This window comes from Coregonus clupeaformis, unplaced genomic scaffold (genome assembly GCF_020615455.1).
Source record: "Coregonus clupeaformis isolate EN_2021a unplaced genomic scaffold, ASM2061545v1 scaf0598, whole genome shotgun sequence".
NCBI lineage: Eukaryota > Metazoa > Chordata > Actinopteri > Salmoniformes > Salmonidae > Coregonus > Coregonus clupeaformis.
Genome location: NW_025534053.1, coordinates 270,785 through 285,370, shown reverse-complemented (window position 1 = coordinate 285,370; position 14,586 = coordinate 270,785). Strand labels below are relative to the sequence as shown.

General features: G+C 41.6%; 1 long non-coding RNA gene across 1 annotated transcript; it reads left to right on the top strand.

Annotated features, from left to right (window-relative positions):
• Window positions 1-10,379: 10,379 nt before the first annotated feature.
• On the top strand, window positions 10,380-11,150 carry LOC123485176. The gene is made up of 3 exons (XR_006658912.1): window positions 10,380-10,641; window positions 10,807-10,899; window positions 11,024-11,150. It is a non-coding gene; the product is annotated as an uncharacterized LOC123485176 (long non-coding RNA).
• The last annotated feature ends 3,436 nt before the right edge of the window (window positions 11,151-14,586 follow it).

The following is a 14,586-nucleotide window of genomic DNA, read 5'->3' as shown; positions in this document are numbered from 1 at the left end:
GAAACCAAAATAGAACTTTTGGTAAAAACCCAACTCGTCGTGTTTGGAGGACAAAGAATGCTGAGTTGCATCCAAAGAACACCATACCTACTGTGAAGCATGGGGGTGGAAACATCATGCTTTGGGGCTGTTTTTTTCTGCAAAGGGACCAGGACGACTGATCCGTGTAAAGGAAAGAATGAATGGGGCCATGTATCGTGAGATTTTTGAGTGAAAACCTCCTTCCATCAGCAAGGGCATTGAAGATGAAACGTGGCTGGGTCTTTTCAGCATGACAATGATCCCAAACACACCGCCCGGCAACGAAGGAGTGGCTTCGTTAGAAGCATTTCCAAGGTCCTGGAGTGGCCTAGCCAGTCTCCAGATCTCAACCCCATAGAAAATCTTTGGAGGGGAGTTGAAAGTCTGTGTTGCCCAGCGACAGCCCCAAAACATCACTGCTCTAGAGGAGATCTTCATGGAGGAATGGGTCAAAAATACCAGCAACAGTGTGTGAAAACCTTGTGAAGACTTACAGAAAACGTTTGACCTGTGTCATTGCCAACAAAGGGTATATAACAAAAGTATTGAGAAACTTTTGTTATTGACCAAATACTTATTTTCCACCATAATTTGCAAATAAATTCATTAAAAAATTCCTAATGTGATTTTCTGGAATTTTTCCTCATTTTGTCTGTCATAGTTGACGTGTACCTATGATGAAAATTACAGGCCTCTCTCATCTTTTTTAAGTGGGAGAACTTGCACAATTAGTGGCTGACTAAATAATTTTTTTCCCCCACTGTACATATACAGTGGCTTCATTGCAAATTATTCACCCCCTTGGCATTTTTCTTATTTTGTTGCCTTACAACCTGGAATTAAAATAGATTTTTTTTTGGGGGGGTTTGTATCATTTCATTTACACAACATGCCTACCACTTTGAAGATTCATAATTGTTTTTATTGTGAAACAACACACTTGAGCGTGCATAACTATTCACGCATAACTATTCACTTCACCAATTTGGACTATTTTGTGTATGTCCATTACATGAAATCCAAATAAAGATCCATTTAAATTACAGGTTGTAATGCAACAAAATAGGAAAAACACCAAGGGGGGTGAATACTTTTGCAAGGCACAGTGAAAATCTACACACCCCTTTACATTTTGCTAGTTTAAATCTTAATAGAGATAAAATATAGTGTTTATCCTGCCCGACCTACAAAAACTATCCCACATTTTCAGTGTAAGAAAATTGTAGAAAAATTTTTCCTTCTAAAGATATCCAGTAGTTTTGATTACATATATTTTCACACCCCATGAAACAGTTCTACAGCAACTTTACATGTGTGTTGTGGCTTGTAAGTAACTAACTAGAGGTTTATACACTAGATCTAATATGGAAGAACTGAATACAACCATAAGAACCATTCATACTGTCAGATCTAATATGGAAGAAATGAATACAACCATAAGAACCATTCATACTGTCAGATCTAATATGGAAGAACTGAATACAACCATAAGAACCATTCATAGTCAGAACTAATATAGAAGAACTGAATACAACCATAAGAACCATTCATACTGTCAGATCTAATATGGAAGAACTGAATACAAAAGAGGAGGAGAGGTTGACCAGTACAAATTCGTGTACTAATGTTGTTTTTCATTGGCAGATCAATGCAGTTTTCCAAACATAATCATCATCAGTTGTTTGTAAGATTTTAACTAACTGAACAAAAATATAAACACAACATTCAACAATTTTACTGGGGGTACAGTTCATATAAGGAAATCAGACAATTGAAATACATTCATTAGGCCCTAATCTATGGATTTCACATGACAGGGGCCCACCCATCAGTCAATAAGAATAATTTTTCCCCACTAAAGGGCTTTATTACAGATAGAAATACTCCTCAGTTTCATCAGCTGTCCGGGTGGCTGATCTCAGATGATCCTGCAGGTGAAGAAGCCAGATGTGGAGGTCCTGGGCTTGCACGGTTACACGTGGTCTGCGGCTGTGAAGCCAGTTGGACGTTCTGCCAAATTCTCGGTAGAGAAATGTACATTCAATTCTCTGGCAACAGCTCGTGAACATTCCTGCAGTCAGCATGCCAATTGCGCACTCCCTCAAATGTAGACATATGTGCAGTGGCGGTTTTACACGGAGGCCGGGGAGGCCCGTGCCTCCTGGAAATGTCCCTGGCCACCCCTGTGGCCCCCGTGCTGACCAAATAAAAAATTATGAATTTATAACTATTTTACACGCGAGCGTCAAAAGCGGAACTAATGCAACGCTCTACACGGCAACGTTCTACACGGGTAAATTCGAGTGGCGCACCCAAAAACTGTATCCTGCCATCTGCCTGCCTGCCACGTGTGGTGCTGCTTCGATGAATGAGAGCTCAGCAACTACTATTTGCGAGAGGAGCTACGATTTGCAGGAGTCGAAGGTAAGCAAAACGATTTAATATCATAAGTGACTTGTTGTTCTTGCACATAGCCTACATGTTCCTTTTGTTCCTCACACATAAATCAAATCAAGTTTTTAAATGTCTGGTCTCGATTTGTTTAGAAATGTAATCATATCTAAGCAAACTCATCGAAGCAGAAGCAAATATCCAAATGTTAGTAGGCTATCCTTGCTAGGTCTACACAATGTTGTGATGTTAACCACGTAACTTCATCCGTCTTGGCTGTTGCATCGCGATAACAAATACATTTTTAGTAAAGTAATCAACAGGTTATCTGCCAGTGTTAAGTAGGGGAGGGATGGTTAGGTAACAAAAATGTAATGCATGCCCCTACGTTTTTTCTTCTTCTAATAGTTATCATGAAACGAGGAAGGGACATAAAGTCATTTTTTGCCCCAGCAAACAAAAAAAGTGAGAGAAACAAATCGAGGTTTTGAGAAAGTTGAGGAAGAGGGAGAGCCAGCATGTGATGAAAGTGAAGGGTCTGACAAAGAGAGGGAAATTCCAGAGGGTGAGGGAGGATGAAGAAGAGGGTGAGGAGGATGAAGAAGAGGGTGAGGGAGAATGAAGAAGAGAAGCGAGGAGAATGAAGAAGAGGGTGAGAAGCATGAAGAAGAAAGCATACAGGGACAGAGAGATGAACAGCCAGAGGGACAGCAAGTGGATCCATGTGGATCAAGTACTGCACCATCAGGTTTGTGATGAGGAAGGTTCTTACTATTTGCAAAGCAATGCAATTACAATGTAATGGTAGGCCTGCTGGGTGTCCTTAAAATGCTGCTTTCTGCTGTTAATTCTTTTGTGTCAATATGGCTCTGTTTTTTTTAAAGTAAATACTTTGCCTACATTTTGAAATACATGCAGATATACAGTAAATAAATGTTGTAGTTGTGCCCTATGTTTACTGTCCATCTTCTTCAGATATCAGCAAGTCTAAGTATGACGTACCAGTACAGCCGAACTTGAAGATATTCCCAACCACACTGATGGGGGACAGAAGACGAAGCTTCAGACCAAACTGGTATACTACTCATCCATGGCTTGAGTATTCTGTAATGACGGACTCTACATGTTGCTATGCATTTTTCATTTTTCATTTTACATCATCTATCTTTTTTTCCTCACAGTACCAGTAGTTCCACACACTACTAGAGTGAATGTATGTTTGTATGTATGTATATATATCCCACCAATCCTCTCTCAAGAGGTTTTCAAAAACTCATGTCTCAAGACCTGCTTCTGTTGGTTCCCCTCTCCTGCCTGTAACTTTCCATCCACATCCCCAAAGTTTTGTGGCCCATTATGACATCACTCCATTAAGTGATTGCTGCATGTACTGCTCTAAGGAAACACTTCTCTCTCTCTCTCTCTCTCTCTCTCTCTCTCGATAGATAGATAGATAGAGTTTATGATTTTATTCTTTTGAATTATCTCTGCCAAACATCTATGTACTACAAATCTTCAAGCTCCACAGATGTTTTATGGCATCCACTAAACCTCTTTAGATATTTGTAAATTATACAGTGTGATACCTTTCAACGAAAGTTTATTTTATTTTTTACCAACTATGATTTTCCTTTTGAAAACAAGCAAAGCAAGAAAAAAGAAACAAAATCACTCCAATCATTGCACACTTGTGTCGTTCAGACTTTGCAGGTCCAGCTTTGACATGATGATCTAACTAACACCAATATTGTAACTAATATTGTAACTGAAATATGTATGATCCTATGATGAGCGATTGCTTACTTCCTTTCACTCTTAAAAATTACTGAAAAAAATGTGTATAAAAAGGTATATGTAGTATATGTTTGTTTAGTGAGCATTCATGCTGTCATTTTTTCCTAATGTGAACTATGGTGGAAATGTGCTGTCCTAAATGGATTTGCCCATATATGTTGTAAAGCCTTTTTTTGTACACCTGCTCATCAACTGACAGTGAAGTACACAAAGACACAGACACACACAGACACCTGTAATATTCTTGTTTTCATGTTGCTGATATCCATCAGTGTTGTTCATATTGCTACATTGTGTTGACATGATTGTTGCTTTTAAACGAATGTTAACTTAATGTTTATTGTCTGCATCCTATTGGACTACTGGATGTTAATGTGTAACACGTTTCCCTGTTTATGTGCTTTAGCAATACTGTATGTCAATATGGTCATGCTAGTAAAGCCTCTTTGAATTGAATTTCTTTTCTGATTTGGTTTATTTTACCTAAATGGATACAGGGTAGTGTGTTTTGTTTATAAATCACTCAGAAAGTTTTTCTTTCTTAAAACAAAAGGTGGAATCAACTGTCCACAGTAGTGGAGCTTCCATAAATAAGAAATGGCACATTGTTGTACCCTTTGTTGTATCCTGGAGTTTTGTTCACATTGAATATGAACCCTGTATTTGTACCCTGTACTTTTTTATTTTATTTTTATTTATTTATTTTTTCATTTTTATGGCACTATCTCTCTCCTGCATCTGCACTCTTGTACAAAATACGTGTTATAATAAATGTCATATGATTTTAAAGTAAAATAAAGTTTATAATCTTTGAATATCATGTGTTGTCAGTTTTTTTATGTGTGCCCCCTGATTAAACACTGGCCCCTCCTTGGCCCCCCTAGTAAAATGTGTCTAGAACCGCCACTGCTGGGGCCTGAGAAAAAAATAGCATCTTCGGACAGTATTCTTTGCACCGTTTGGGCAGTGAAGTCATGGAAACCCAAAAACCTTTCAGCCGCTGATACTATTATGTCCAGTTTCTTGGACTTTTTGTTCGTTTGTGCAGTACAATTAATCACATGCGCGATAAACACCATAAAATGTACCTTCTTCACAATCAGCATATCAGTTTCCCTCAACTGTTGAACAACACTCTGAATCTCCCCAGTCTAGCTGCTTTATAAAACAAATAATCTGTTCACGTTCATACGTGTAACAACGCGAGAACACGGACAAGCACTTCCTTCAGAAAAAATAATGTTTGTAAAAACGTCAAAATAAGGGTCCTCATTTTGAAACTCATGAAATAAGTGTGAAAAAAAATGCTGTAATGTTGCAATAATACATTAAATTGTCCACCATGCAGTTTTTGTAATGTTCTATTGCCTAGGCCTACTGGTTCTCTGAAGCATCCTGAAGAGTTACCTTGTTGTATAATGTAAACCATTTACAACTGGAATCTATATTGATATTACAATAAGGTGTGTCTATTGTTTTCTTATGAATACATTTCTTTCTTGTTGTCCAATAATTTTCACTTAGCAAAAATTACTTAATATCAAGGCAAAACTGATTGTGTGGATGAACAAAGGTAATGTTTCCATAGTCCTATGTACATCCCAAATGGCACCCTATAAAGTACACTATCGGCCCTGGTCAAAAGTAGTACACTATGTAGGGAATAGGGTGCAATTTTAGGACCCAATCAGAGGACACCCACTCATGTATCATGGACAGTAGCTGTGAAGTGATACACATTGTTGCAGTGTGGTTTTTACTATGTTTATGAGCTTACTACTACAAAATATACTGTATTTCAACCATAGAAGTGGGCTAATTGGTTAAGGTAATTGAAAATAGGCCTAATATGGCTCTGGTGATTTGTCTGTCAGGGTGGGTGTGGTCTCCCATGGCATCACATTACATCACAATCACGATGTCATAAATGACTGTGTTCAGATATGTTGACAGCCTAAAGGGTTTGCCATAAGCGTTACTGTCACATTACGGCAACACTTAAGTTCAATTCAGGGTGAAAAGCGTTGCTATATTTTGGATGGTTCATTTTGAAGTGCTTGGTGGTAAGTAGTTGGGACTACTTGGGATTTAGTGTGAGTAGTCCTACTTTGTGGCACAATTTAATTGAGTTTATTTAAATAATATAATAATATTTTTAAGCCATATTATATTGTATCTTTTTCAGGATTACAGTAATTGAGGGAACCATGGGAAAGTTCTCCTTCCCAAGGCTCATCATAAGAATGGTTAGAATCCCTTTTCTCTCACCACCCTCAGTCGAAAACTCCAGTGCTTTAAAATCATAATTTTGACATATAGGCCTATGAGCTTTCTAAGATTGAAAATAACAAGCTTGTATAAGGATAACCTCATTACTGACTGCATGTGTGTCCTCATTTTAATTTCTAGCCGTGGGCAATCGGACTGCAGGGACGATTTCTGCACAGGAACTAACGAACTCCACAGGCTCAGAACAAACCACCCTCACAACTCCTCCCAACTCCCCAGCCATACTGTAAGTCCCATCTGCAGGCTAACTCTATGATCTCTAAAGTGGTCCAGACTAATCATTTATGGCCAATCAGTGGAAACCGTACTAACTACGGCTTGATCTAGTGTCAACATTATACCTTCTTGATATTCTATATCAACGGAAAACGATGGAAGGCACATAATAATCCAATGAGTAAAACAAAATATACCATGTTCTATTCTCAATATCCCTACTGCCCCAAAGGTGTGTAGGCAGGGCAAGGAGAACACCGATTCAACCCCGAAGAAGAGGAAAAAGAAGAGGCACAATGAGAAGGGGACCCAGGTTGAACTAGGCATGCGGGAGGATATCCATGACCTTGAGCTCGCCCATTGGAGATTGGCTAAAGAGACATGGAGAACTGAGCGAGAAACATGAGGGAGATAAAGGCGCTGTGTGGAGAAATATTTAGGCTGCAAAGTTGTTGGAGGAGGTAACGAGCAGTTTTCTTAAATCAGACTTCTCAGTAGATATACTGTAGTTGCTTTGAGATGTTCCCAATCCTGATACACGGAAATTAGATCTAAATAGTTTGAATAGTGAAATAAGACAGCAATAAAAAAAACTGCACACTGGTAGTATTCTCAGGAAGGTCTGCATTCTGCACTGGTAGTATTCTCAGGAAGGTCTGCATTCTGCACTGGTAGTATTCTCAGGAAGGTGTCGTATATGATGAATGGTGGTCGTCATTGTCATTGCTGATGAACAAAAGGAGTCTGCTCATACTGAACGTTGATCATAAGGTTTATTCAGATCACAAGCTTCAGCATGAGTAACAGGTGACATGACACCCGGAGAGCGACGCCTCAGAATGGCTGCTTGCTCTACCCTCTCCGTCGTTTTCCCCCCTATTTATAAACAATGATGCCCCCTCTTCTGGCCAATCACCAGTCTCCCCTGTCTACAACCCACCTCCTGTCTGTGGTATGTGGTATTACACCTAAAACATTCCCTCTTGATACTAACATAAACAACATTCCTTGTTCCTCCAAAACAGTCATAATCTCAATACACGACAAAGGTCTGCATTCTGCACTGGTAGTATTCTCAGGAAGGTCTGCATTCCTAGAAGAGTTGAAATAGAATAAATCCAAAAGTGTGGACGATCCCATTTTCCTAATAAGCTAATATACAGTAATAAAATGTTTTCTCTATAATATGTACTACCCATACACATATAATTGTTTTAAGATAGTAATAACATGGACCATCAAGCTATTAAGTAATAAAAATGTGTCTGTCATCATACAGATTGGGGTAGATAAAGGGTGATCAAGCAGCCTCCACCTCCTCCATTCTTTGTCCCGTCTCCCGACACTGCCAGCTCTCCCCTGGTACAATCTCCACAAGTACCTCACCAAAAGCCAATCGAGTGTGACCAGCATGCCGCCGACCCAGAAGAACCCGGCTAAGAAACACTCAATCTTTCCCCCTCTGGTCACACAGAGCTGCACCTCCCCTGACAAACGGCCTCATTCTCCGTCCAAGACGCGCACCCACACGCTTCACACAGATTTTCTGTCCCATCCTACCTCCTGGCTCCCGGCCCTCCTGCCCAGCTGAGGCAGACCCATCCGCATGTCCACCCCAGGTACCCATTGACTGACCAGGCAAAGGTCAAGGATAAGGTCAAGAGGTCAGAGGTTGCATCGTCTGAGGAATTGTCTGAGGAAGTTCAACGGAGAGGCGCAGAAATTGAGAATATGTATAAAGCGCAGCTGAAAGAGAGGATGGCCCAAAAGAGAAAGGAAGAGATTCTGAAGAAAAGGATAAACAACTATGACAAGAACGATGACACTGAGGCCTCCTGCTCCTCTGCAGTAGGACAAATTAAGACCCCTGCCACAGCCCCCGAGCGTCCGGCCAGCCCAGAGGCCACCACAGATGCCACGCCAGTGGCCGTCCAAGAGGACACTCAGGGGCCACCCAGCAGGACCTAGCAGAGGTTGTGAATGTGCTCAAGAGGCAGTCATCTGACCTATACCCGCCTGACAACGTTTGTGAGGATTCACTCACGTGGAGCTCCATTTACGAGGGAGCTGTGCCCACTTGCTCACAGGGTGAACTCAGAAGCTGACTACATCAAGGCGCTCTAGCGTCACCACTGAGAAGGCTGTGACGCCCTTGCGCTTGTCTCAGGAGGATGTGTCTCAGAGTATGAGTGAGGACACAAGTGAGGAGGGGAGTACTACAAGTGAGGAGGGGAGTAGTGAAAGTGAGGAGAGCATGAGTGGACAACAACAGAGATGTCTACACAGGGATCCTTATGGTGAGAGGGAGAGGAAGAAGATTGATAGTCGTACAATGGAAGGGGAGATATGCAACCGCAAATGCAATGTCTATGATGGCGAGCCTAGGGAAAGAAGAACTTAATGCCATGAGCTACGCAGAGAGGCTTAAATATTTCAAGGACGAGGCTAAGAAAAATGAAGAGATGTTGAAGATGAAAAGTGGGAAGGAAAAAGAAAGGAAGGCGGAGAAAGACAGGGAAGAAGAGCTCAAAAAGTGGGAAAAGAGACAGAAGAAATCGGTTGAGGAGGAAAGGAAAATGACAGAAAAGATGGAAAAAAAGAAGTTAGAGGAGCAGATGAAAAGCGAGAAGGCAGAGATGAAACTAAAGATCGAACAAGAGAAAAGAGACAAGAGCAAGAGAAAAAGAGAGAAAAAAAGAAATGAAGAAGCAGCAGATGCAACAGAAGGCCCACGAAAAGAGGAGAAAAGAGGGTGGAGAAAGAAAAAAAGAGGGAGAAAAAGAGGGCAGAGGAGTTGAAAAAGATTGAGAAACAGAGGATGGAGGAGGAGAAGAACAGGGAAAAGGAGAGAATGAAGGTGCTGGAGATGCAGCAAAAGGCACAAGAGAAAGAAGAGAAAAGGAGGAAGGAGGAGAAGAAAAGGAGATTGAAGATACAGCAGGAACAAGAGAAGGAGGAGAAGAAAAGGCAGAAAAGGATATGGGACGAGGATAAGAAGAGAGCAGAGCTTCAAAGAATAAAAGATGACGAGGCCAGGTTCAAGATGGAGATGGAGAAACTGTATGAGAGAGAAGAGCGGATTGCACAGATTGAAAGAGAAAAGAGGCGTGCGATGTATGAGAAAAAGGGCAGACACAGAGAGCAAAACAGGTGGTGCCATACCAGGTCACAGCGTTTACATCTGTGTGACGGAAGAGAGGGAGCAGTGTCCAGAGACCGCTCACGCACAGTCTGCCAAGAGGAGAACAAGGAAGAAGCAGAAGAATGAGGCGGACGAGGCGTTGACAACTTTTGAGTAGATGACGAAAGAAAAGCGAGCAGACAAAGGAAGAAAGAAATGTTGTCAATGCTCTTAGGTATGTTAATAGATGTAAATAAACAAACATTTTTATATTTAAGGCAAAAAACAAACAAAAAAACTGGAAAAGGAGCAAAGGGGGTGGGGGGGGGGGGGGGGGATAATACAGAGCCAGGCACGAGGGTGAAGAGGAGAAAACATGAGAGGAGGAAGGGAGACCAGAGTGGTTTATCAGGAGGGAAATAGGAGATATAGAATTCAAGTTCTGATGGACAGAATCAGGACGGACCATGGGATAAAAGGTCAATGAGATTAGCAGTAAAGAAGAGCTAAGTGGATCAAAAGAAAGTTATGGAAAACGCATGGGGAGGGCAATACTCAGAGGCAGAAGAAGACAAGATAAACAGAGACCAAGAGAAAAGAGGTGAAACCGTTTCATAAGAGTAATAGAGAGGAGATGGACATATGGGCAAATTAGCTATCCCAACTGGAACCTAGCTAATGCATTCCGAAGAGGCAGACTTCCAGTCTGAGGTAGATGAAAAGAGCAGCCATAGAAACAGATCTGTAGATGCATCAATTGGAAAGGATGGGAGGGTTGGAGGAGGAGCACATTTGGATGACTACATTAGGTAAGTGTTTACGATCAAAGCCTGTTCTCTGTAGACAACTGTATTAGTGTTGACAGAAGTGCATTTATGCAATGTCTTTCAACTCAAAAACTACAATTCCTGATCTCATGTGATTATTCACCTCATGTAAGTGAGCTTTCGGATGTTTATTTTTTCCTGAAACAGATTGTGGCATATGAGGTCACTTTATCTGATGAAGCATCAATAGGAGAGGATGAAAGGGAGGGAGGGAGAGGAAAAGAAAGAAGAACAGATGAGGTAAGTGCTTGGGCTTGTGATAAGAGGATGGGGGCTCCAGAACTTCGGCTTCATGATTTAAAATGATAAGACAAATGTATTACTGTGAATCCCATTCGTTCAATGACTGTTTGTTGTTTTACAGGAGCACTATGTTCTGCTTCCGTGTGGATTGACAGCATTGCTTTAATGAGCTGCTGGAGGGCACAATGGAGGAAGAGGGAGAGCGTCCATTATAGGCAGTTTGCCATGGCCCTAAATGGGCTTTTGGATGTTCATTTTCCTGCTTTATATCATACAACTTTACAATAAAAATTAATTGCAAGCATCAGCCTTTTCTGTTTGAGTGTGATCCGTGTAGTAGTTGTAGGATTGGTGTAAACCCAAATAATATTCTGACACTAGTGTTCAGTTGGTATAAAATAGTGTGATAAGAAATGATCAACATGTTATGAAAACAATATAGAGATAGAAATATCAAAAGCAGTGTTGCATTTATTTAGTCATTGCTATTTCTCACTCATAGAGAATGGTGTCCTTGTTGTGATCAGTCCATCGACAAATGCATGTATGTGCATACACACACAGAGAGTTAGTCATGATTTCCCTGAGTCATCAGACTCTGGTGAAGGTTTCTTTGCATCTGCATCGTGAGCAGTCTGTGTTGAATCCTTGCCGGACTTGTCCACAACAATCTCGAAGGCCGCCTCTCCTTCTACCCTCTTCACTTTCTCCCCTTTCGCTGCAAGGATTACCTCAATGTTCCTGTAGGGAAAAAAACAAACCATGAATAAGAAAAAAATATTCAGGAATAATACTCAAGTCTTAAGGAGGCTGCATGCAAACAGAGCGAAGGAGCGTCGTATATGGTCCGTTCGAAATCTGAGTCACACAAAAGTACCTAGAACTACCTGTGAATATTATGCTGGGTTGCGTGAAGTACATTTAACATTTACGTTTTAGTCATTTTAGCAGACGCTCTTATCAAGAGCGACTTACAGGAGCAATTCAGGGATTCTAACCAGCGACCTTTCGGTCCAATCTTTAGGCCCAGCGCTCTTAACCGCTAAGCTACCTGCCACCCCCACCTGGGTGGTCAAAGTTGTAATGGCCCTTGAGTGCCTTGGCCTTCTGGTCAGGTGTCAAGACTCTGTAGAAACTGTCTTGGCTGACGATAGCAACTTTCCTCTGACGATGGTCCACCTTGTTCTGGCCCAGCAACTCCATGATTTTGGCACATACTGTTGACAAAAAAACAGACAGGTTTATTATTTCCTAGATTAGCACAGTTTAGCTAAATCTATCACATAGAAAGGGGTTATGTGTATTTCAACATTTTGAGAGGAGTAAAGTTTCCATGAATTGTGTGTAATATACCATGTTAAAGACCTGTCACACGCAGGAAATGTATTGACATTTGGCATATTTTCAGTTTGATGATGAGGTTGGAGCAGAGAGCAGTAGCTGACAAATTTCAAAATAATCTCACAGACAGAAAACAAGACACTAACGTTAGTTTAATTGATGGCTTGGTGGCAAGAGACGTCCCCATTTCATTAGCGATGTCACATCACATCACGAGTTCTCCTATTCCTGCATGACAACTGTTAGAAATTGCATAATTCAAATCTGGTATTGGAATAATAGAAAACATAATCAAGAGATATTCATTCCAAGCTAAATGTATTATATGCAAAATGTATGTATGATAAGTATGTTGGTTCGTATACGGGCTCACTGGAAATACCACGCAGGGCAGACAGAGAACTAATCCATTGTTACAGGTTCTTCTTCAAATACTCTGACAGAGATATTTCCCACTCCCTGCTGGCCAATCAGAGTAGAGACTGAGCGTGGTTTAGACTTACTCAGCCAATCCGTTGGCGCACCGGCTGGTCCCAACACCTTGGCGCTCCACTTGTTGCACACTGTTGCCAGGCATAAGTTTTTATCATAACAACCTGTAGTCAGCACCGAAAAAGACACCATTGCACTGTACCTACGTTCAAGGACGGTTCACAGACAACAAAGAGGCAGTGTTCGTATCTGTAAGAAATACAAGTCTTATCTGTCCTACCCCCTAACGTTCCTCACATGAATCACAGCTGGTTATGTGAAACAATTTATATGAGTATAGTACAAACCTTCTATGCTTATCATTAATGCATTCCTTCTAAGCTATTCATCACATACAGATCCAATTATGAGAAAATAGATCCCCACAACGGATCATCTCCAATTTCACCATTATCCTCTATGGCCTCCATAACTTGGTTCAGAGCAGTCCTGAACTCTGTACGGATCATCTCCAGTTTCACCATTATCCTCTATGGCCTCCATAACTTGGTTCAGAGCAGTCCTGAACTCTGTACGGATCATCTCCAGTTTCACCATTATAATAATATAATATGCCATTTAGCAGACGCTTTTATCCAAAGTGACTTACAGTCATGTGCGCATACATGTTTACGTATGGGTGGTCCCGGGATCGAACCCACTACCCTGGCATTACAAGCGCCATGCTCTACCAATTGAGCTACAGAGGACCAGTCCTGAAGCAGTCCTGGTTCAGAGCAGTCCTGAACTCTGTACGGATCATCTCCAGTTTCACCATTATCCTCTATGGCCTCCATAACTTGGTTCAGAGCAGTCCTGAACTCTGTACGGATCATCTCCAGTTTCACCATTATAATAATATAATATGCCATTTAGCAGACGCTTTTATCCAAAGCGACTTACAGTCATGTGGGCATACATGTTTACGTATGGGTGGTCCCAGGGATGGAACCCACTACCCTGGCGTTAGAAGCGCCATGCTCTACCAATTGAGCTACAGAGGACCACATTATCCTCTATGGCCTCCATAACTTGGTTCAGAGCAGTCCTGAACTCTGTACGGATCATCTCCAGTTTCACCATTATCCTCTATGGCCTCCAGAACTTGGTTCAGAGCAGTCCTGAACTCTGTACGGATCATCTCCAGTTCCACCATTATCCTCTATGGCCTCCATAACTTGGTTCAGAGCAGTCCTGAACTCTGTACGGATCATCTCCAGTTCCACCATTATCCTCTATGGCCTCCATAACTTGGTTCAGAGCAGTCCTGAACTCTGTACGGATCATCTCCAGTTCCACCATTATCCTCTATGGCCTCCATAACTTGGTTCAGAGCAGTCCTGAACTCTGTACGGATCATCTCCAGTTCCACCATTATCCTCTATGGCCTCCATAACTTGGTTCAGAGCAGTCCTGAACTCTGTACGGATCATCTCCAGTTCCACCATTATCCTCTATGGCCTCCATAACTTGGTTCAGAGCAGTCCTGAACTCTGTACTGGATCATCTCCAGTTCCACCATTATCCTCTATGGCCTCCATAACTTGGTTCAGAGCAGTCCTGAACTCTGTACGGATCATCTCCAGTTCCACCATTATCCTCTATGGCCTCCATAACTTGGTTCAGAGCAGTCCTGAACTCTGTACGGATCATCTCCAGTTTCACCATTATCCTCTATGGCCTCCATAACTTGGTTCAGAGCAGTCCTGAACTCTGTACGGATCATCTCCAGTTTCACCATTATCCTCTATGGCCTCCATAACTTGGTTCAGAGCAGTCCTGAACTCTGTACGGATCATCTCCAGTTCCACCATTATCCTCTATGGCCTCCATAACTTGGTTCAGAGCAGTCCTGAACTCTGTACGGATCAT